We start from the raw sequence: 23,388 nt of genomic DNA on the forward strand, positions 1-23,388 counted from the left end.
CTGCTGCAGGCAATCCGCGTGCACGCTGTGTAGTCACATGTGCCGATTCCAGCCAGCTGATTGGGTGAATCGGCCGCGCTGGAGAACTGCGGCAGAATGTGTTAATATGCGGGCGGGAAACTAGGCAGTCAGTCAGAGCAGGGAAGGTTTCCTGTCAGCTCTGATTACAAGTAGCAGCGCTCCATATTAGTCCCGTATAGGGATACAGTCTGTTATGTTATGAAGTACGTCTTTTTCCCTCGGCTGACCTGCTGCTGTCACACTATAACACCTCTTCACATAGGCCGGTTGTTTGATGCCATTTTTGAAGCCCAAAGCAGGAGTGGATCCAGACAAAAGGGGACGTTTTACCCGTCCTTTATTCTTTCCCCCCTTTTATAACCCTCACCGGCTTTTGGCTTCAAAAACTGCATTAAAACACCTGAACAAAACCTGCAGGTGTGAACGTACCCTAAAGGCTCCCTCACACGTGAACGCGCCGACGCCGGCTTTTAGCCACGATCGAACGACTGTGTAAGGGACTCCATTAAAAACAATGGAAGCCTCTGACAGTGTTTAGCGCTGCACTGAAAGCGCAACGCTGAATGCCGTAAAAAACGCTTGTGTAAGGGAGGCCCAACACGTTCCGCCAGGCATGTCCCCTCCATCGGGCATCTTTTGCAGCTTCTTTAAGCAGAGCTGGAGGGGTCAAAATGACCGCTCTCTGCTCCGTCCGTCTGCCACTGTTCTGGCTCGTCGGAGGAAGCTGAAAGCCTGTAGGGAGATGACCCCCGCTGCACAACATCAACAGAAAAAAAGGTAAGTATAAGGTTTTTATGCTTTAACACGCCTAAAATCGTGGGTTCCCTGTGTTCATTGGGCAGACCAGGGAACAATGGCTGTTAAAGCATAAAAACCTGATTCGTGTCAGAACTAGAGATGAGCGAACGTACTCGTTTCGAGTAATTACTCGATCGAGCACCGCGATTTTCGAGTACTTCACTACTCGGGTGAAAAGATTTGGGAGGCGTGGTGGAGCGGGGGGTAGCAGTGGGGAACAGGGGGGAGCCCTCTCCCTCCCCCCCCCCCACTCCCCGCTGCAACCCCCCACTCACCCACGGCGCCCCCCGAAACTTTTCGCCCGAGTACGGAAGTACTCGAAAATCGCGGTGCTCGGGCGAAAAAGGGACGTGGCCGAGTAGGTTCGCTCATCTCTAGTCAGAACCCCTTTAATAACCAATCCATTTCAGGCACTAATGCAGAGTTTCACGAACTTTTTAGCCTTTGGATCTTATAAAAGATTTTATTGCAAGATACCCCTACCAAAAAGGGAGTTTGGTCAGGTGGCATGGTTAGGCGTGCAGGTTATCCTAATGTGGCCCCTCTCGGTGGCCCCAGTAGTAATAGCGCCCCTTCTCAGTGGCCCTAGTAGTAACAGCGCCCCCTCTCAGTGGCCCTAGTAGTAATAGCGCCCCCTCAGTCACCCCAGTAGTAATAGCGCCCCCTCAGTCGCCCCAGTAGTAATAGCGCCCCCTCTGTGGCCCCAGTAGTAATAGCGCCCACCTTTTATGCCCTCCTCAAGAATAATCCTCACCCTTATTATCCAATAATTAAAAATGCTTTGTCATATTGTCCCCATGATAAGAAATGTTCTCTTAGCCTGTCATTGATAATGCTCTCCGTTGTTGCGCCATTATTATAAATGCTGCACCTTGTTGTCCCCTTAAGGACTAATCCCCCCAAATATACAGCGCTTGGCGCTGCACAATCCCACAGGAGAAAGAACACATCTGGAACTCATTAGGCTGGGCTCACACAGGGCGGATTTGCCGCGGCAAATCCGCATGCGATTTCTCAGAAATCTCGTCCACACGGGACGGCAAATCCGCTGCGGTTAAGCCGGCAGAAGCCGCTGCTGCGGCGTGAATTTGCCGACCGCAGCATGTCTTTTTTTTTTTTCCGCTGCGGCCGCGCTCTCTTCTATAGGAGCGCCGGCCGCAGCGGAAGAGCGAGCGGCCGGGCTGCTTCAAAGCCACCACGGCTTTTGCTCCCACGGTTCTCCCGGCGGAAATGTCGCGGTTTTTCGCTGCGGCCAAACTGCAACATTTCCGTCAGGTATCCGCCCTGTGTGACCGTGGCCTTAGGCTTCTGAATCACGAGCGTGGTGTGGCCCACGTGCGTTTGAACTTGGCAGTGCAAAAAGTACAGTAAAATGCATCGATACATGTGCAGAAGTGCCCCGTTCACGGCGGAAATATGTTGCGCTGAGGAGAGTATTTTTGCGCATACGAAGGGGCCCTTCCAGTTTATTTACACGAGTGCATATACGCCCCGTTTTTACGCCCAACCGTATATACGTGACCATCTGAGGCATTGGTTTCCAATGTATTCATTCACACGGGAGAATATACATTGCGTAAAAAAAGGTTGACCTGCTGAAAATAGAACATACGTGACTGAAATACGTCCAGGATATATACGGTGGCCAAAGAGATAGTTATGGAAGTATATTTTAGCCAGCATACACTGGCAGGTCCTATAGACTCCTATGGGAGCAGGGAAAGAGAAGGGGGGGAGGCATTTATGCAGCGTCCAACGCTGCAAAAAGCTTACAGGTGCCTCTATACAGACATTGGAAGCCATCCCGAGGATTTTGGCAGAGCGAGGGTTTTCCGGGGTGCAGCGTATTTCTTCGCTAGAAACTACGCTCCCGTTCATGTGAATGGGTAAAAAAACGCTGTCTATGATCGCGGAAAAATGTCCATTCATGCAGTTTTATGGTGCCTGCAGGCAAATGGAAAAACGCCTACGCTCCTGTGCATGAACCCTTAGGGCTTATTTACAAGAGCATATATCGGCCTGCGTTTTCATGGCTGGCCAATATACGCTTCCATCTGAGCAGTTCCCCCCTTCCCACCCCCTCACCGACTCTCTCCTCTACTCTGGGGTTTGCAATGCGAGGAGGTGGGGCGGAGCTAAACTCAGCTCTGTCCTGCCCACTTCCATTGTGGCTGCGGACAAGGGGAGGGTCGAGAGCTTAGCTCCGCCCCCATCCCACCCACTGCCATTGCAAACAGCCAGAGGGGTGGAGAGAGGCAGAGAGGCGGTAAGGGGGTGGACTGCTCAGATGGAAGCGTATATCGACCGGCCGTGAAAACGCCAGCCGACATACGATCGTGTAAATAAGTCCTTATGCTGTAGAATTAAATATATATATATTAACTCACCCCACTTTGCTGTCTAAGCTGCTTCGCTCTTTCCTTTTAGTTTTAATGGTGGCATTTGGTGATTTACGTGACCATTTGATCGCTTTCTATTCCCTTTTTGTGAGGTGAGATATGGAAAATTAGCTATTGTAACCATGTCTTTATATATATTTTTCACGGCATTTACCATGCAGGCTGAATAACGTTTTCATGTGGGCTATTAGATACATGGTGATACCAATTTTGTTTTTTTTATATCGTAAGGAGAAAATGTAAATTTTTTATTAAACTTTACTTTTTATGTTTGTCCCACTAGGGAACTCGAATGTCATTAGGAACAATCATTCCTATAATATACAGCAATACGTCAGTATATTATAGCGTCTTATAGGCCATGGTAGATTGCAGACCCACAGGCCATTGTCAAGGTCTCCAGGTGCTATAGCAACATATCGGCATCTTGCAGTCACATCCGTCAGCCTTTTACAAGCCGCAGTTGGATTGATTATGGCATGTAAAGGACTAAACGACTGGGGTTTGAGGGTTCTGTACTCCCAGCTGTTAGAGCTGGAGCCCGGCTGTCATCGGACAAACAAACCCCTACTTCTTCCAGGACGAGACACCCGTGCTGGACGTATTCTGATGCATTAGCCTTTTTACGGCACATCGAAATAAGGCCCTTTGTGACTGACATAGAAAGACTTATTGTTAGTCATAATGGAGTTTAAGAAAACTCTTAATGCAGCAAGAGAATTTCTCCATAAAATAATCAGTAAATATAAGGATAAGAGTTTAGGCTTTATTCCCACGAGCGTATATACGCGGCTATGTAGGCGCGTTTTCACGGTCAGCCGATGTATGCGACCATCTGAGGTATTGGTTTCCAATGCATTAGTTCCCATTGCCGAATTTGCGGCACGTAAAAACGTTGCACCGTAAAAAATAGAACATACGTGACCAAAATCCACGCCTGCTATTATACGCTGGGTAAAAAGATACTGCTGGATTAGAGATGAGCGAGCGTACTCGGTAAGGGCAGATACTCGAGCGAGTATCGTCCTTTTCGAGTACCTGCCTGCTCGCCCGCAAAGATTCGGATGCCGGCGGGGGGCGGCAAGGGAGAGCGGCGTGAACGGGGGGATCTCTCCCCCCCCCCCCCACCCGCTCCATCCTGCTAACTCCTGCAACACAGCGCTCACCCCCGCCGGCACCCGAATCTTTGCGGGCGAGCAGGCAGGTACTCAGTGAGGACGATACTCGCTCGAGTATCTGTCCTTACTGAGTACACTAACTCATCTCTATTCTGGATCTATATTTCGATCGATATACCCTGGCAGCTCTCATAGACTCCTATGGGAGCTGGTAAAAAAAGAAGGGGGAGGCAGTTTAGGAGAGTCCACCACTGGGAAAAGCTTACAGGAATTTGAAAGTCATTCCGAGGATTTCTGCTGAGCGAGGGATTTCCGGGCTGTGACTTTTTTTCATTTAAACATCGCACCCAGCTGTGAATGGACAAGAAAATGCAAATTAAGCTCGGGACTTGATCACTGAAAATCGTCCACTTATGCGAATTCATGGCGCGTCCCACCGAACGTAAAAATGCATACGCTCGTGTGAAGGAGCGCTAAGCTTGAGTTCACAATTTGCAGAATGTGAGCCGAAGTTCTTCAGCAATGTCGTACCATATAATGCAATTAAATGGAGTTTTAACAAACCCCATTCACTTACAGCGGACAGAATCCGCAGCAGAAAGCAGGCATGCTGAAATGCTGTGGATTTTCACCACGCAATTCATTCATTGCATGGTAAGGTGCTGCTGATTGCGAGGTGAAAGGAGTGGCAATTTGAAATCAGCTGCAGATCCGCAGTCGATTTCAAGTCAAAATCCGCACCAATCAAGCGGAATTTGACTTTGCGTTGATATGGAAATGCTGCGTATTTTCCTGCGGAATTTTCCACTGTGGAAAATCAATAGCATTTCCACCACATGTGAACATATCCTTTAGGGCCTTTTCACATTGGCGGAATATTTCCACCGAGACACAGAGGAATTGGCCCTGTGGAATTCCCCATCAAATCCCCACAGGGCTAGCTGCAGATTTTGGTACAGAATTTACTGCAACTTGACATGCAGAATGCAGAAAATTCTGCCCATGTGAAAAGGTCGTAAACTGGTTTTCCGGAATTAAAAAAACAATTACGGGCATGAAATTGTTTATAATAAAGAAAAAATGGATACTCATCTACTCCAGCAGCTCCTCATCCAGCACTAGAGCCCTGATGCCCATTGTTCTGAACTTGAAAAAAGCGGCGGATGGTAATCACAGGCTTCAGTGGTGATTCTTCCATGTTCTGCTGAAGCCTGTGATTGGCTAACGGTCACATGCACAATGTATGGCACGTGACCACCCGCCGCTTCTCCTAGGTTCTGAGCAGTGGGCAACGAGGCTCCATTGCTGCACAGAGAACTGTTGGAATAGGGGATTTTCATTTTATTTTTTTTTTTACACCATTTTAAGAACCTTTTTAAAGTCCAGGGAAACCCTTTTAAATATGTCATAGCGCTATACAGTGGAATCCAGTATTAGGACTTGTTCACACTTGCTTTCATCTCAGTTTTAGATTTCTGTTTTTCTGTTCCATTTTTAAAGCAGAGAAATAGAAGTAAGGGCTCATTCAAACGAGCGTAGCGATTTTTAGGTTGGCTGTGTCACGGCCACAGCGCCACCGAAAATCGCGAGAACAGGCGCACAAATGGCAGACGGCCCAGGTCCGGCGAAAATACGCCGAGCCTAGATTGCCGTCGGCTGGGGAGAAAACAGTTTAGCTCTACTAAATTGCCTCCCCCTTTCCGCCTCCTTGCCGGCTCTCGCCAAGTGAAGGAGGCAGGACTTGGTGTGCTAAGCTGTTGCCCCTTGTTGGCTGCCAGCAATGGAAGGGAGCGGGAGCTTAGCAACTAGCTACTGCTCTGTCCCGCCCACTCCCATTGCAAACAGCCGGCAAAGGGTGGAGAGAAGATAGGGAAGGGGGTGGGAGTTTAGCAAACATGCAGCTAAACTCCCTTCTCCGGCAGCTACCATTGGCTCCCATAGGAAGTTCCTGAACTATCTTTCCTGGCCAACGTAAAAGCGCCCGGCCAAAATGTGCCTGTATGCGCTATCTTGGCCGGCCAGGCGGTTTTACGCTGTGGGAAAACTGAATGATTCCATTTGCTTCAGTTACGTTTTGCCTCATATTTTTAATGGAACAAATTACACAATGTGTTTCTAGTTTATAAAAAAAACAAAACAGCATAAAACGGGCAAATGAGCTTACGCGGCTGCTCGAAATAAATTGCTGATGTTTTCTAGGGGTATGAATGACTTTGGGCATTCATTTCACTGTAGGTTTACAGGCTGTGTTATGCCTTATGTCTCACTATATAGTTTATAGCTCTTTGTTTCAGATATTTCTGCCCTGCGGCTAATTGTTCTTGGAGATTGTATTTCACTGTTGACATTGCTGCATATGTCTACTGCCGTTATAACTGTATTCTCTAGTGCATTGCAATGTAATGTTCGTTGTCATTTTCTTGCTTTGTTATTCCACACAGTACTTATGCGTATATGTATACTGCAATGAGGTTGTACATGCTGATTAATCTCTCAATATAATGCAGTACATGGTGGTTTCATCTACTGCCATATACCACTTCACAATACTACACAGCATACGGGTTATAAAGTATGTTGGTAACTGACACACTGGAAATGACTTATGTAGGTATACAACTTTTAGGCTCTGTTCAGTCTATATTTTAACTGTCCGTCAGGAGTTTCGGTATTTTTGACTGCACAGTCTTCAGATCTATACTGGCTGTTAGAAAGCATGGAAACCTAAGAAATCCTATGAATTGCAATCCATTCAAAAACAGTTTGTAATAGCTCCATTTTAAAGTGAAACCATGACGGTAGTGTGAACAGTGCCTTGGTCTTATTGCATTATGGTACACTGAATGGCTCTTATATTATAGACACCGGCCCTTCATGATTGGTGCTTCCCTGTATGGAAATTAGACACAGGACACAGAGTGCAGCATATAATCAAGTTTCTGTGCATCAGTTTCAGTGTGAGTCTATGTAAGAATAAGAAAATCTAGCAATCTGAGTGACTTTGACCAAGGCTTCGTCAACGGTGCTAGACTCATGTAGCAGAGTGTCAGATTCCCTCTGCTACGGTGGATATATTAGAGACTGCAGTAATAGGTGAATGAGCACTGTTAATCTAAGGGACCTGCTGGAAAGTTCTGGTAGATACCCTGAGAGGATATAAAAAGGGTCCGGTTATGGTTCTAAAGCCTTCTGTCTTTTACTGACTTGTGGGACAGCTCTGTTGTGTTACTGAACAAGCTGAGGTGGTTTGATAGTGAGACGTCTGGGTGCTGATGTGAAAAACTACCTGCTCAAGGACTGCGACTGAGAACTCTTGGCACTGTAATGCCATTGCCACTACATAAGGGAGGCATCTGCTACGCACAGTACCTGGGAGCTCCTGGTGACAACCATGGGAGGTAGAAAATGGCTCGAGCTCGCCAGCTAGCTTGAATTCACAGAGGCTTTGCACAAATCTTACTCTGCCAATGACGCCAGCTTTCAGAACCAAGAGAGACCGGTCTCCAGTGATTGTTGTGTGCACATATACTACAAGAGGAGCAGTGGAATTGTGGATTGTGCAAGAACATCAGTTTTGATCTAGACTTACTTACTGCCCCCATCCCGCCCCCTCTCATTGGAAATGGCCGGAGGGGAGGAGAGAAGAGGTGAGCTGGCGAGAGGAAGGGAAGGGGGAATGTCTCCTCAGGTCCCACAACATTGCGGCCTTGATGTATATGCTCCAGGCCGTTTGCCGTTCAGGCGTTTTTAATGTGCCGGCAAGCGCACGTAAAACGTCTACTGCCGTGTAAAAAGGACTTCAATGTGAGCAGGAATGGGATGATAATTATAAATCACAATAGTCTGCACAAGAAAATAAGGATGTATTAAATTTTTTTTCAAGGACAGTTGAAAAAAGTACTCTATATTTACAGACTTTCCAGGAATTCATGGACAGCTGGAAACTCCGAATGGGGCTCACAATCTAATTTCTCTATATCAGACACACACCAGAGACAATTTACCTATCAGTATGTTTTTGGGGTGTGGAAAGAAGCTGCATAAAAATAAATAAAAAGTTGGATACACAAACAGAAAAACAAAATTCTGGGATAGTTATATCAAGTGCATTTACATCAGTTGTCTGGCTTAAATGCACTAAACTAGAAAAGTGGCACATGCACATCAGTGGGGTTCGGGTGCTGAGGGGGTCTCAGCACCTGAACCCCACTGATCAAAATTGATCAGCAGGGGTGCTGATTGCTGAAATGAAGTGGCTGCAGCACTCACCCAAGTGCTGAGCCCCTTCGGCTGTTTTCGCTGCTTGTCAGCTCCTCTTGGCAGCTGAAAACAGGCATATAGACTAATATAGCTGTCTATGTGTTGGTCTTGAGCTGCTGAGAGGAGCAAAGACAGCAGAAGGGGCACAGCACTCAGGTGAACTCTGCAGCCCCTACTTTTCAGGGATTAGCGGGGTCTCAGCACCTAGATCAACACTGATCAAAACTTTTGACTTGTCAAAAATTTTAAAAAGTGCTGTTACTCTAAAAATACATGATTGTATACAACTTTCAGCGGTGATCTAGAAAGAGGCTGCAGGAGAGTATCTAAAGAGACGAGATAACCCATTTAAAGGAGTAGTCTGGGGAGTAAAGATTAAACTTAAAAATCTGCTTAGTATAAAAACAAAGTCATACTCACCTCACCTGGTCCTGTTCCAACGATGCCTGGTCCCCTCTGCTCTCTTCTTCTAGCTCCAGCAATGACATCCCATCACAGAAACATGTGGCTGCTGCAGCCAGTTAATTGCTGTATGTAAAGATACATTTAGATGGAACGATTATCATTCTAAAAATCATTTAAACTGAATGATTATTGTTCACTTGAATGTGAGCCAACGACTGAACAACGAAGGAGAATCATTCGCTTACTATTCGTCTTTCAGTATGATTGGCTCTTTCACTTCTTGTTGCGTTTAAACACTGATCATGCAGCATTTCACGTAGGAATGTGGACGCTTCTCAACAATGCTCTGCCTATCTAAACAGGCTGCACAAGCGCACATGAGCTGGTGATGACATCACCATTCACTCGGGCAAACAAGAATCAAGCAGTTCTTGTGTGTAAAAGGGCCATAACTCAGATTGAGCCCTTGTAATTGTCCCTGCGATGGGAAATCATTGTTTCCACAATACTGTGGAGGACCAGGTACCGTTGGAAGAGGGAGTTACGGGAGATCGAGTGAGGGCGAAGTATGACTTTGTGTTTATATACAATGCTAAGCAGAATTCAACTTCCTTTTTTTTCTCCCCAAAATACCCCTTTATTGCTCTTCTGAGTTCATTAAACATATATGTTAGTTTGCGATAGGTATGGAAATAATTTTTCACATTTTGATGAAATCCCACATTTAGAGATGAGCGAACGTACTCGTTTAGGGCGATTTCGCAATTGAGCACTGCTTTTTTTTGATTACGTGACTACTCGGGCGAAAAGATTTGGGGGGCGCCGGGGGGCGGGGCGGCGTGGTGGAGCGGGGGGTAGCAGTGGGGAACAGGGGGGAGCTCTCTCTCTCTCTCTCCCCCCACTCCCCTCTGCAACCCCCCGCTCACCCCGGCGCCCCCCGAATCTTTTTGCCCAAGTAGTCAGTTACTCGAAAAAAGCGCTGCTCGATTGCGAAATCGCCCTGAACGAGTACGTTCGCTCATCTCTACCCACATTCCATTGGGAGAACTAATGTACTATAATAAAAAAAAATCACATCCTTTAAAAAAAACGGTCTATCCACAGAAACAAATCATGCTAAGTAAAATTAATTGTTTCCTCAGGGATATTTCACATAGTGACTGATTGTCATAACAGTAGTTACAATAAGTGAGTTTACTTTCCATTTGATATGGGAAGTTTTACCCAGGGACAAACATAATACAAGTCTTGAAGAAAACAAAAATTGTTTGACATTAGCCTATCACAATGATTTCTGAAAGTTGAAAAATACTCAAAGACTGAAGGCTCATTTACACCAGCAGATGATCGCTTAAACGAAAGTTTAAGGCTGCATTCAGACGAACGTATATCGGCTCGGTTTTCACGCCGAGCCGATATACGTTTTCTCTCTCTGCAGGGGGGGGGGGAGGATGGAAGAGCCAGGAGCAGGTACTGAGCTCCCGTCCCCTCTCTGCCTCCTCTCCGCCCCTCTGCACTATTTGCAATGGGGAGAGGTGGGACGGGGGTGGGGCTAATTCGCACCATTTAACAAATAGTGCAGAGGGCCGGAGAGAAGGCAGAGAGGGGGCGGGAGCTCAGTTCCTGCTCCTGGCTCTTCCATCCTCCCCCCCCTGCAGAGAGAGACAACGTATATCGGCTCGGCATGAAAACCGAGCCGATATACGTTCGTGTGAATGCAGCCTGAGTGACAGCTTTAAGCGATCGTTTTGCTTAAACTATTAAGTAGCTACTCAGCTACTTAAGTAGCAATTAGGTGTGTAAATGAAGCCTTCACTGAATGCAGTTAATACCCTAGGGCTCTTATCTGCACTCAGATCCTTTGTTCTCCTCGGGAAAACAATGCTATCAGCACTCCCCGTGGAGAACTGCTGATAAGGCTGAAGGATGATTTTTAGGTTAGCTTGAATTTAACAATCAGCTAACAGTGCCCGAAAAGCAGGCGATGAGTGCACATTTACACTCACTGATTATCGCTAATGCGATCACTGCTTAGCGTTTTTTTTAAGCGATCATCGGCTGGTGTAAATGGGCCTTAAAGCCGGGCTCACAAGGGCAGATTCCAATTGCGGAATACGTGGAAAAACGCAGACATAGAAAAGCATTTAAATTCACTTTTTCGCTCACACTTGCGGATATAAATTGCATGTTCCAGGAGCTGAGCAAAAATCACAGCATGCTCTATTCTGCCGCGGATTCTGAGCAGACGGCCTCCATTGAAGTCAATGGAGGCCATCCAACCCGCAGCCCATATGCAATTAACATAGCTTATAAGCCACGGGTATCCATGTCATCATTAGGTGATGGTGTGGGAAATACAAAAATTCAAGAAAATAAACTGTTCTGCGCAAAACCGACAGCCGTCGCGGTCATCCACAATATAAGAATATAAGGTGCGAGGGTCGCCGGCCGGGCTCACAACCAGAATCCGCTGGGGGTTTCCCACACGTGGAAGCCAGTCCACCCGTATGAGCCCGGCCAAAATACCATAAAACCTTCATATTGTAAGATTAGATAATGTGGAATAGTTATAGATATATGAGTACACTACGAAGTGCATTCAAGTTGTTAGTGCAGCGTCCAAGGAAAAGGCCCTCAGCCAAGGAGACAGCAGGGTAGAGAAAAAACCTTGTCACGGGGCTCTACTGTCTCCTCCCCTGGGGGTAGCTCGGGACCCGACCTCGTTACTAACAGCGGGACACCACAAAGAATATCAGTGGTTACCTGAAGTCCTGTTTGTCACTCCTGACGCCAACATTCCATCCTCTGCGGTGAAGATTTGAGATGAAATGAAGTAGTCCACGCACAGAGAGTGTCTTTTCTGAACAAGAACCGTGAACGTTCGGCTCTGTCCGTTTACTTAAACATAAATAACCAATAACACCATAACAGTTCTTACAGTGGTGAAGCAGGGAGGATTCATGGAGTATCTGTACCTCTACAGTCCTAGTTATCTGTAGGAATTTGCTCTCCTGGTAACTCTCTTTCTCTCTCTCCTGTCAGCCACTCACTGCCTTTCTCGCCCTCTGGCGGTTCCTCCATTTCTCCGGACACACGCAGTTCCTGCACATCTTTTCCTGGGTCCGGGCTCATGCACTCCTGGTAGCTAGCTATGGTGGGGAGTTTCTTGGGAAAGATAGATCCAAGCAGGAACAGTAGACCACGTCTCAGCCTCCTCCATGTCTCCCTTCGGTCACCTACAACTTTCTCTCTCTCCTCTCTAGTCCTATTAACGACTCAACTGTTTTCCACCCCCTTTCACTATCACATGGCTACATTTTTATCCTACACAGGACAAAACGATATACTTTCCAGACATGATCAGACATTAACCCATTCATGCCTGCAGACATTCAATACACATAAATCTGATGCATTCAACAGAAAAGACAATGCACAAGACATAAAACATACATTCTGAGGTGCTGGAGGAGACCCCAAACTCTGGGTCACTACATAAGGTCTCCTAATTTTTTTCTAAAAACTACTTAGCCCAGAAAGCTGAAAGAATTGTCACTTCTAAACATAATCTCCCTCTTGACATACAGCACGACTGGAAAACGTGCGACCATGGAGAGTGTGCTTCATCGTTGGAAAAAAGACAAAAATCTCTAGATGCCAGGTTAGGTGAGTAAGATGCATGAAGGACACTGCAAATTTGCAGTCTTGAAGAAACCGCTGAATAAGGGTCACTTGATGAGCAAGGGCATTGTCTTGAAAGAAGGCCACATGTGCAGCCTTTTCTTGCTGTTTTCTTTTGCAATGCAGCAAGGAGCTTCTTCCACAAAATATCTTCATAGGATGCAGCTGTCACCATAGTGCCATTTGAAAAGCAACGAGTAAGTCTCCCTGTTCCAAAACCTGGCCACCGTCATTTTCTCATCACTAGCAGTTAGCCGGAATTTCTTTGGTGGTGGTGAATCAGTGTGCTTGCATTGCACCGACTGCAGTTAGGTTTTAGAATAGAAAAGTGGCTCCAGGTCTCATCCATTGTGACAATTGACAGAATGAAAGCATCATTCATGCAGTCATCATGTGTGAAGACCACCTTGAAGTGACAGATTGCTATGCATGCAGCCTTGGTATCGTCGGTCAACATTCATGGCATCTACCTAGTGGAAACTTTCCACATCTTCAGGTCTTCACGCAGGATGGTGTACACAGATCCTATGGAAATGCCAGGTTTGCTGGCAATCTCTTCCACAGTCAATCAGCGGTCCTCCATAACCATTTGCTTTATTTGCAGAATCATGTTGTTGAGCTGGCTGGTGCATAGCCAAGGCTCCTTTGGTTCATTCTCATTCTAAGGGCTTATTTACACAAGCGTATATCGGCTGTCGTTTTCATGGCCGGCCTATATACGGTACGATCTGATGCATTGGATTCTAATGCATCAGCTCACACAGGCGTATTCCCGCGGCGTAAAAGTGCCCGGCCAGCAAATATAGCGCCAGGCAGGAAAGATAGTCCTGGAACTATCTTTCTACCTGGAATACGTTGGCCGCCGCATAGACTCCTATCGGAGCCTATGACAGCAGCTGGAGAAGGGAAGTGGGAGGGAGTTTTGCAGCGTGACTGCTAAACTCCCTCCCCCTTCTCTCCTCCTTTCTCCTCCCCTCCGGCTGTTTGCAATGGGAGGGGGCAGGACAGGCTGAGCTAAGCTCTGCCCCTTCCCATTGCTGGCTGCAGACAAGGGGAGGGGTGGGAGCTTAGCTCCGCCCCAACCCATCCCTTTGCAAACAGCCGGAAGGGTGGAGAGAGGAGGTGAGCCAGCGAGGCGGAGGGAAAGGGGAGACAGCTTAGCAGAGCTAAACTTTCTCCCCATGCCCAACGGCATTCTGGACTCGGCGAATATGCGCCAGGCCTGTGCCGTCTGAACGTGCGCATAAATGTTAGATTTGTGCGCCCATTTACACGTTTTTGCGGCGCCAGTGGGCACACGTAAGGACGCATATGCTCATGTGAATCATGCCTAAGTTTGTCTTTCTGTGCAGCTGTTGCACCCACAAATGCACATTTTTCAAATCCATGACAATTTCACTGCATGTCTCACGCAAATGAAGGAAACAGATGATTACACACTGTTCTTGGAATCTGAACATCACCATTGTAAGTATTCATCCAGCCGCTGTCATGTGGCTTCTATGCACTTGACGAAGCAGCCATCCCTGAAGAATGCCCACGTCTTCCAAAAGTTCCACGTGTCTCATGTTTCTGTCTGCTATTTCGGAGAAAAAAATTAGGGGACCTTAGAATTTGAATGCGTAGAATTAGAGGAGCCCATAGGACTATAAAACCATACAACTTCCGACCAATTTTAGGCAAGCTGCGGAGCCATGACATTACATACCCTTTTACATTACAAAAGCATTGTTACAATATATCTTATATGGGATTTAAATTCTGAAAAAAAAATCTGCATCTAAATCCATGTCAAAATCAGCACCAATTACTGCAGATTTGCACCATTTGCTGTGGTTTTTTTACTTGAATCTGCAACAGTTTTCACCCCTAACTGAAGGTGTAGAGTCTGCTGTGGAACCGCATTAAAATCTGCAACAAAATTTTAACAAGGATTTTGCTGTGCAGAATCCACAGAAAATCCGCCACGTGCTCACTAAGGCCTCCCTCACACATGCGTTTTGATAAGCGGACTTAAGCATACCTCATCACATGTTACAGCATATGATAGCGTTTTTTAACAGACTCCATCATTGTGATAGGTGATGGGGTGTGTTAAAAAGCACTGAAACGCGCTAAAATAAAGTAGACAGGGATCAAAAATTTGAGCACTGGTCAGAAAAGCCCCAATGAAATCAATGGGAGTGTTGTACTACGGTTAGCGCAGTAAGAAGCAGGCTGCGTGAGAGCAGAATGTGGCTGGTTAAATACATTTTTGTTTTCTTCTTTGTAGCCAATTTTATGGTTGCTCTAGCAATAAATATTTACTTTACAGCATTTTGTAATTACTTCATATATAAAATGCAAATAACAGTTTTTGCATGTGTAATACACAGTACCAATCGCCCATACACTTTAACTGTGCCTTTCATACACAGCACGAGAAATGCACATGCAAGAAAAACTGTGGCATTTCCCATCTCGGTGCTTATTACGTGCACACGCGCCAACATAGTGTATGAGAATTATCGGCACGCAACAAGTACGGATGTGATATTGGATCATCAGAGATACATTAGAAAAATGTTGGCCATTAGAAAATGTTGGCCTCAAATAGTTATTAGCAATCTAGGGAAGCATTAGATGATCCAGAAAGGTCTGATAATCTGACACCTTTTTCCAGTGCAAAATTTCAGTGTTGAGAAAATATCAATTGAGGGCTTATTCACAGGAGTGTAGATCGGCTGCCGTTTTCACTGCTGGCCGATATACGCTACCATCTGAGCTGTCTTCCCCCTTCCCTCCCCCTCGCTGGCTCGCTGCCTCTCTCCTCCCCTCCAGATGTTTGCAGTGGGAGGGGGCAGGATGGGGGCGGAGCTAAGCCTTGCTCCAACCCTTCCCATTTCTGGTTGCAGACAAGGAGCGGGGAGGGAGCTTAGCTCTGGCCCAGCCCCCTTCTATTGCAAACAGCAGGAGGGGAGGAGAGAGGCAGAGAGCCGGCAAGGGGGAGGGAAGAAGGAAGACAGCTCAGATGGTAGCGTATATCGGCCGGCCGTGAAAACAGCGTCCGATCTATGCTTCTGTGAATAAGCCCTAAGAGACATAGAGGGGTTGTACCAGAATATTAAGTTATATAGGGAATAGCTTGCTGATCAGTGGGGGTATCACTCAAGAACAGGGGTCCTGTGTCCCTTGTCCTCCTCACTGCGGGGTTACTGCACCCCCACGATGTGGAAGACACTGAAGGGAGTGCTGCTCACACAAGCACACCAGTATTCCAATGACCTTCAATGGGATTCTGTAACTCCCATTGAAATAAATGGAACGCTGACTGTGCATGCTCCGCTTACGCTATATTCAGAGTGACGTCACTGCGGGTGGAGAAGCGATCTCCTGTTGTGACAGGATAGCGGGACATGGGAGTCCCACTCCAGATCGATGGAGATTTCACTGATCAAGACTCATTTCCTAGACTTACTTCCTGATGGATTTGTAAATGAGTTTTATATAATTTATGGCCGTCTAATCCTTCAAAATATTTGATTATCCCTCACATACCCAGTCATATTAACGCTAGATTAAAGGAATTTAATGGCTTATGTAGACAGGCGTAATTCCCGTCCATGTGCAACTGACTATTAATGGGCAGCATGCGGACCTTTTATAATCAATAGACCTTTTTTTAACCCAGACTGATGTTGTGTGCGCCCTGTTTTTCACAGGTAATTGCCAAGGAATACTAGAAAGAGATAAAGAGAGGACAAACACACACACAAAAAAAGAGTCAAAGACTATAAGTGGTCCATTTTTGTGGACTGAAGAAGGTCACGCTCATCTGAATAATGCCTAACTGTGGTTGATTACCTTTATGTGGCCACATCTACAAACTATATAAAGATGGATTCAGACACAGTGTTTTTAGGAAAAATGTTATGTTTTTAGTGACGTCTTTCTTTTTACCATACTGTTCACACACAAAAATTGTCCATTCAGATGGTAGCTGCAAGTCAGGAGTAAGTATTACATGCTCTACAAACAGTGTTTTTTCATACTTGTGTGATCTTCCAAACACTAGACTGCCATATCTTTGTAAAAAAAACACATGTACTCTTTAAAGGGGGGTTTCGGGCAAAAATTATTGATGACCTCTGCTCAGAGTAGGTCATCAATAGTTAATCATCAGGAACCTACCACTCGGGATCCCCTGTCCGTGTTACTGCATTATAAGACGGCCACACCGGGTGCGGACGTCTCTCTGCATGATCAGCTCCATTGCCGGCCATGTGTTCTATTTGCCAGCCGGTGCAGAGAGTCGTCCACACTGGCAGTGCAGTGGTCTTATCCTGCAGAAACACGGGCGCATCGGCGCCCGTGTGACTGAGCCCTGAGCTGATAGCCTGGCCTGTTGTCAGAGCAGCGGGCTGGACATGTGTCCAAGGGGACGGTGCAGAAGTGCCTTAGCTGGCCTTACTTTCATTAAAATCAACGGGAGCTGAAGCGACTATTACACTCCTGGCACTTCCACCTCGAACACAGGAGTCCATGGCAATGAAGCCAGCTAAGGCACTTCAGCTCCCGTCTCCTATGACGCCCATCCAGCCCGCTGCCTCACCGGGGATCACGAGCAACGGGTCCCTGGCAATTAACCCTTTCTAATCCACTGTCTGACATCTAAAGACATTCTGATTGAAGGCTGTACAGCTCTGATGTCGGAAGACGTCCGGCATGGTATTCTTACTGTAGATTACTGGCTGCTATGTTGTCGGGGGCATCACCAGCATGTCCCATGCTGCAGTACTTGCTCTAGCCAGCAGATGGCGCCATTGTATAATGGCAGAAAGAGAAAACCCCCTAGGAAAACCTGAATCCAAAATTGGATTGCAAAGGGTTAACTATTGACAACTTATCCTATGGATAGGTGATCAGTAGTTTTTGCCATGAAAATCCCTTTAAATAAAAAAAGCTGTTTTTTTTATATGCATTTTTAGGGTAAATGGAGCCTAAGCCAATTATCACACGACAGAATCCATGTTGGATTTTTCCATGTGAATTTCACCCTAAAATCTGCGTGGGACCCGTGAATTTCTGCCACGAATTTGCACTTAAGTGTGCAATGGATCTGCATGTGTATTTAGCCCTTTTCAATGGGCAAATCGGCATGTGGATTTTCTGATTTGCTACAAAAAAAACCCTCTTACAATATAGATTTCCATTCACATGAATATTCAGCTGGCATAGATTTGGATTCCGCATCAAATCCCTGGCAACAATCCGCCATGCGAACATACACTTCGGCAGACTTATTAAATATTTGATTTTGCGTAATTTAAATGGTTGAAGAGGAGGGAGAGTTAAACACTGTAAATGTCTACGCCAACCACTTCCTTCCTAAAGATGAGCAGCAGATTTCTTGATAATTACTGACTACCACGTCTTGAAATCTCCCTTTGCAGTACACTTTTGACTTTGGTTTAGGCTTAGTAACTTATATTTATTTTTTTTCCAGTCATTGCAGAATTCTTACTCATTATTCACAGATATGAGTCACAAACCAGAACTATTTGTAAACATCAAGAATTTATGAGAAAGCGCATGGAAAATCATACTTGTATTTAAAGAGACAATCTTGAAAGTTCACATTTTCTTTTGCTAAGAGAATAACATTATCCCAGTAAATCACAGTATATAGTGTGGCTAAAATTGGGTTTGTAAATAATTTTTATTACCCTCTTTCACAGTGAGGGCTCATGCTTACAGCCAGAGGCGTAACTTGATGCTCCTGGGCTCCAATGTAAAATCTGTAACAGGGCCCCCAACTATAATGCTTTATTTATACTACTAGGCTTATTATATGGAGAAGATGGACCTTATGGGCCTGGGAGCAACCGCATCCCCTATAGTTAAGCCTGTGCTTACAGCTATATAACGCTCTGTTTTATCTGGAGCCAGAGGTGGTATGATCATAGGCTCTCCTGGGAGAACTAGTGGTAGCCAGTCAGGTCATGGGCTGGTCTGGTCTGGTCAGGCAGGGCTGGCATCAGTACCTGGGCAGATGCCCAGCCATATCCACTTCAGTGGGCTCACAGCAGGTGAATTAGGCTTGATACAAGATGAAGCTACAGACCTCCCTCTCCCACTGGCTCAGGGAGCCCAGCAGCAGGCTGGCTGTGGTAGGGGAACTTTCATTACAGAAGTCAGTGTGAATTCGGTGCTAGTGCCTGTGTGTTATCAGTTGCCTGTGACATTTCTTCTAATTTAAACACCCCCCTGCTTCCTTTCTAGTGCGATAAATACCAATTGTGCACAGTGCTCAGCTCATCCATGCCCAGAGAAACAAGCAACAAACAGATGACCTCTCAAAGTACAAATACAGCATCAGGTAATACAACCCCAATTCCAAAACAGTTGGGACAATGTGCAAAATGGAAATAAATGGAAAGAGAAAAAGAATGCAATGATTTGGAAATCTCATATATGCATATTTTATTCTCAGTAGAACATAAAATACATATCAGAAGGTGAACGTGATTGCTAGCTATGAGCAATAAAGACAGAATTTCTATTAGACAGCTTACATAACCATGTGGTGCCGCGAGATTGGAAGCTGCTTTTCCGTGGCCCTCCCTGCACTTTTGGAATCTCAGACACTTGGCAAACTATGACATTATGTGACACTAATTGGGTGTTACATGTACTAATATTATGGGCACTAGAAACAGTGTTGTGTGGTATTTTTCCAACACAAAGTCCACTCCATAACCAGCAGGTGACAGCTTCATTACATAGCTTACACCCACCAGCAAAGGCTGCGATCAGTGTTAACACTGTTTACAGCCATTTAACCCCTTAGATGCCATGGTCAACGAGCATTTAAACCAGTAAACTGAGGGAGGGCCCTCTGTCACGTCATGAGCCTCCTGTGACGCGATCTCTGGGAGTCAATTGTTGTAGTAGGAGCAAGCGCTCACACAACCCCATCGATGGAGAAATAAAAAAAGTTGTAGAATATGGCGACAGAAAACAATAAAAAAAAATTTTTTTTTAAAAGTAGTACAAAAATACTACAGTTCGAGATGAACGCCCCTTTTTCGCCCGAGCGCCGCGATTTTCGAGTACTTCCGTACTCGGACGAAAAGATTCGGGGGGCGCCGTGGGTGAGTGGGGGTTGCAGCGGGGAGTGGGGGGGGGGGGAAGGAGAGAGGTCTCCCCTCTGTTCCCCGCTGCTACCCCCCGCTCCACCACGCCTCCCTCCACCCCCGGTGCCCCCCGAATCTTTTCACCCGAGTACGGAAGTACTCGAAAAATGGCGGTGCTCGATCGAGTAATTACTCGAAACGAGTATATTCGCTCATCTCTAACTACAGTATTAAAATCATCCCTTAACTAACTAGCATATTTCCCTAATAGACCATTTTGCCATAAAGTAAAAGTGGTACACACAAGTTTCTAGATTCTGGTTCATAGTTGATATTTACCGTAGTACTCAAGTAATGCACTACATGAACCTGGCAACTATTTTCTTTTCTTTTGGAAGAAGGAACATTAGTTTTATAGCTATCCAACAACGCATTGTATGTTTAAAATATTTATGGCACCGTACAGAAATTGTATTCTGACGCAATAAATATCTCAACTTTGTTATTCTTTGTTTATTATAAAACCTAATAAAAATTATTGAAAGAAAAATACTATATAAATTTGGTATCGCCGTAATCGCATAGACCCATAGAATAACATGAGCAAGTAATTTGAACTCCACCATGAGGGATGTAAAAATGAAACCCCCCAAAAAACAATAGTGCAATAGTTTTTTTTCCCATTTCACCCAACTTAGAAATAGTTTCAGTACTTTATATGGTACATTCCAAAATATAACTTCCACCACAAAAAAAAACAAACTGTTATACAGCTAGATGGATAGATAAATAAATAAAGTGATAGCATTTGGAAGGTGAGAACGAAAATATGACAACGAAAAAACTAAAACTGGCTCGGGAATGAATCAGTTTTTCCCAATGTGTCAATAGCAACATAAAAACATCATGGGCAAGACCCTATAGACTATAGGAAAGAAAGTAAGTGTAGTCTCCTGCAGATTCCATATAAGAGGACTATAGTGTATTTTATCACTGGCAGCCAGATTCTTTCAGATGATTTTTTTTTTGGTGCCGCCCGCCAAGTCCTACAGACCCTGCTATAAATTATTACTGTGTTAATATAAACTGGGGCCCTTTTATTGTGTATATTTGGCCAAAACTGCCCTACAAAATACATTTTTGCCTAATATATATTTTTTTATCAGTTGCAGATTTACAAGTCAGGATACCATGAGGGAATTCAGTTGTTTAAAACTGAGCCAAGCAGCTGTCAATCAGGGCTGACCTTGAATAGATTACCTCTACACATATGGTTACCAGGTCACGGAAGGTAAATGCCTCCAGGAGTAAATTCTACACACCATTCATTACATGCCATAAGCCGCCACTGCCAGCAATTTATCAGCTGTTTGATCATTCCTGTCTAGCGGCATTTATCCTATTACTCCAGTATCACAGGGAAAGCAAATGTTATGCCTCGCAGGTCCTTAAATATCACACCTGCACTAAGCTGACGTGATTTCTCTACATATACTGCTTGTTCTAGGTCTTCTGTAAATCTGAGCTTACCTTGACTCAACAGTCACCACATTAATTTAGTTTGTAAGACTATTCATATTTTCCAAGTTTTCAAGTGTTTCCTCCACTTTTTCTGCTGCAGTTTAAAAAATGGCCTTTCTCTACAGCAAGCTGTGGTTTTTATTGGCATGTGTATGACATCATTGGGGGTGCCCCAAGACCACCTCAGTGGGTAAAGTAACACATCACTTGTTACTCCCATTATCAAGGTACAATTTTCCATAGGTTCTCTATTTAAAGGGATTGTCCAGTTGTAAACTATTGATGGTCTATCCTGAAGATAAAATAGATTGGTGAGAGTCCATCACCAGGGACCCCATCTGATCAGCTTCAGGAAGTGGACTGATACATTCACAGTGCAGTGGCCAGGCTTAGTACTGCAGGCGAAGTTTTCATTGAATTCCATGGGTACTTGGCCTTCAGTACCAAGCCTGGCCTTGGCCCTACGAACAGAGCTGGCTACTTCCTGCAGAAATCAGCTCACTGCACCAGTACATCAGCCCAGAGAACAGCTGATTGAGGGGGGGGGGGGGGACCCTGATAACATACCATGACAATCTACAATTGATGACCTATCCTGAGGATAGACCATCAATAGTTTACAACTGGACAACCTCTTTAAAGCTGTGGGTGCTGATCATGGGAAGTCACTATAAAATAATATGCCTTTAGACCCATTTTCTGCAATGTTTTTCTGAGTAGTTGGTGGTCTATTTTCTTTCTATTTAATACTATGAACAACTTAGCAAACTTATGGTTATGACAAAAAAAAAATTAAATTATACCGGAAGATAGATGATCTCACCTGCCATTTAAAAAAAAATCAATTGTTTCAGATAAGGTGTTTTTTTATCTACAAACTTTTCTATTAACAGAAAAACATAGTGTGAGGTTTTAGAACACCTCAATTTTTCCAGTTTTTAGTGATATTTACAGTTTAATGTCTCAAATGTAGTTTGAAATGAAAGCATAGAACAAGTAAACAACGTTCAGATGAGTACACATAATGAATCACCAAATTAAATCTAGATTTTTGACTCTTCACTGTAGCCACCTATAGCTGATACAATAGCTTTACACAGTCGACAGAAATTTTTAAAATAAAAAACTTTGCGCTCGTGAAGAATGAAAGAAGATAGCCCACATCAGTCGTCAATCCGGTGAAAAAGAAATTAGGACGGCACTTACTCAGGAGGAGGGGGGTGTATAAAACAAGAAGCCCCCTCCTTGAAGTGTCGACTCCTCAAAGACCTCCCAGTCGTGGATATTACTGCAACAGGCAGATTAAATCTTCGTTTTTATTGTTGGATAATGTTGGCAACACGTTTCAGTGTATAAAGACACCTTTCTCAAGCCAGTACATTAAAAAAATCATACAAAACATACTCACATTTATGGGGAAGCATGTATCACTTTCGATTCCATGGGTGACGCCATCTTTGTGGGCGGGATTACCGGGATCAGCCCACTGTATCCTAATAAGGGGAGGGGCCAACGGCACAAGGCAGCAGGCCCAACATTCTTACATCAGTATTTTTACACCATAAAGGGCCAGAGAGTAAAAGCCATTCAGGCGCCATATTTAGGAGAGGAAATAATTTTGAATCGTTATACTGAGGAGAGGGGAGAGAGGAGGGTGGGTGGTATACCATAATGAATGGCATCATCACGCTCCTCCTATGTGCTACGTCATGGATCACGTGACGCGGTCGCGTTGTCTGCACTCATCCGATTTTGTAGTGGCCTTTGTGTGCCACATCTATTGCTGTCAGAGTTTCCTCCAGTTTCTAAGTGCCTTTTGATGGTATCGGAAACTGTACTGATTGCCACCTTGGTTTTCTTGCCAATTTCTCTGTAGGACAGATCTACACTCCTAAGGGTTATAATTGTCTGTCCGTCCTTTTGATTAATTGACTTTTTCTTGCCATTGCAATAGCAATGCGCTCTGTCTTGATCCTGCCCTAGAGGGTGTTGTGATGCAATCCGTTCCAACACTGGTTATGTAGAATCAGAGGGTTTGGAAGTAATCTACAAAAGTTGAGACACCTGTAG

Source organism: Eleutherodactylus coqui, chromosome 6 (genome assembly GCF_035609145.1).
Source record: "Eleutherodactylus coqui strain aEleCoq1 chromosome 6, aEleCoq1.hap1, whole genome shotgun sequence".
In the NCBI taxonomy this organism is placed as follows: domain Eukaryota; kingdom Metazoa; phylum Chordata; class Amphibia; order Anura; family Eleutherodactylidae; genus Eleutherodactylus; species Eleutherodactylus coqui.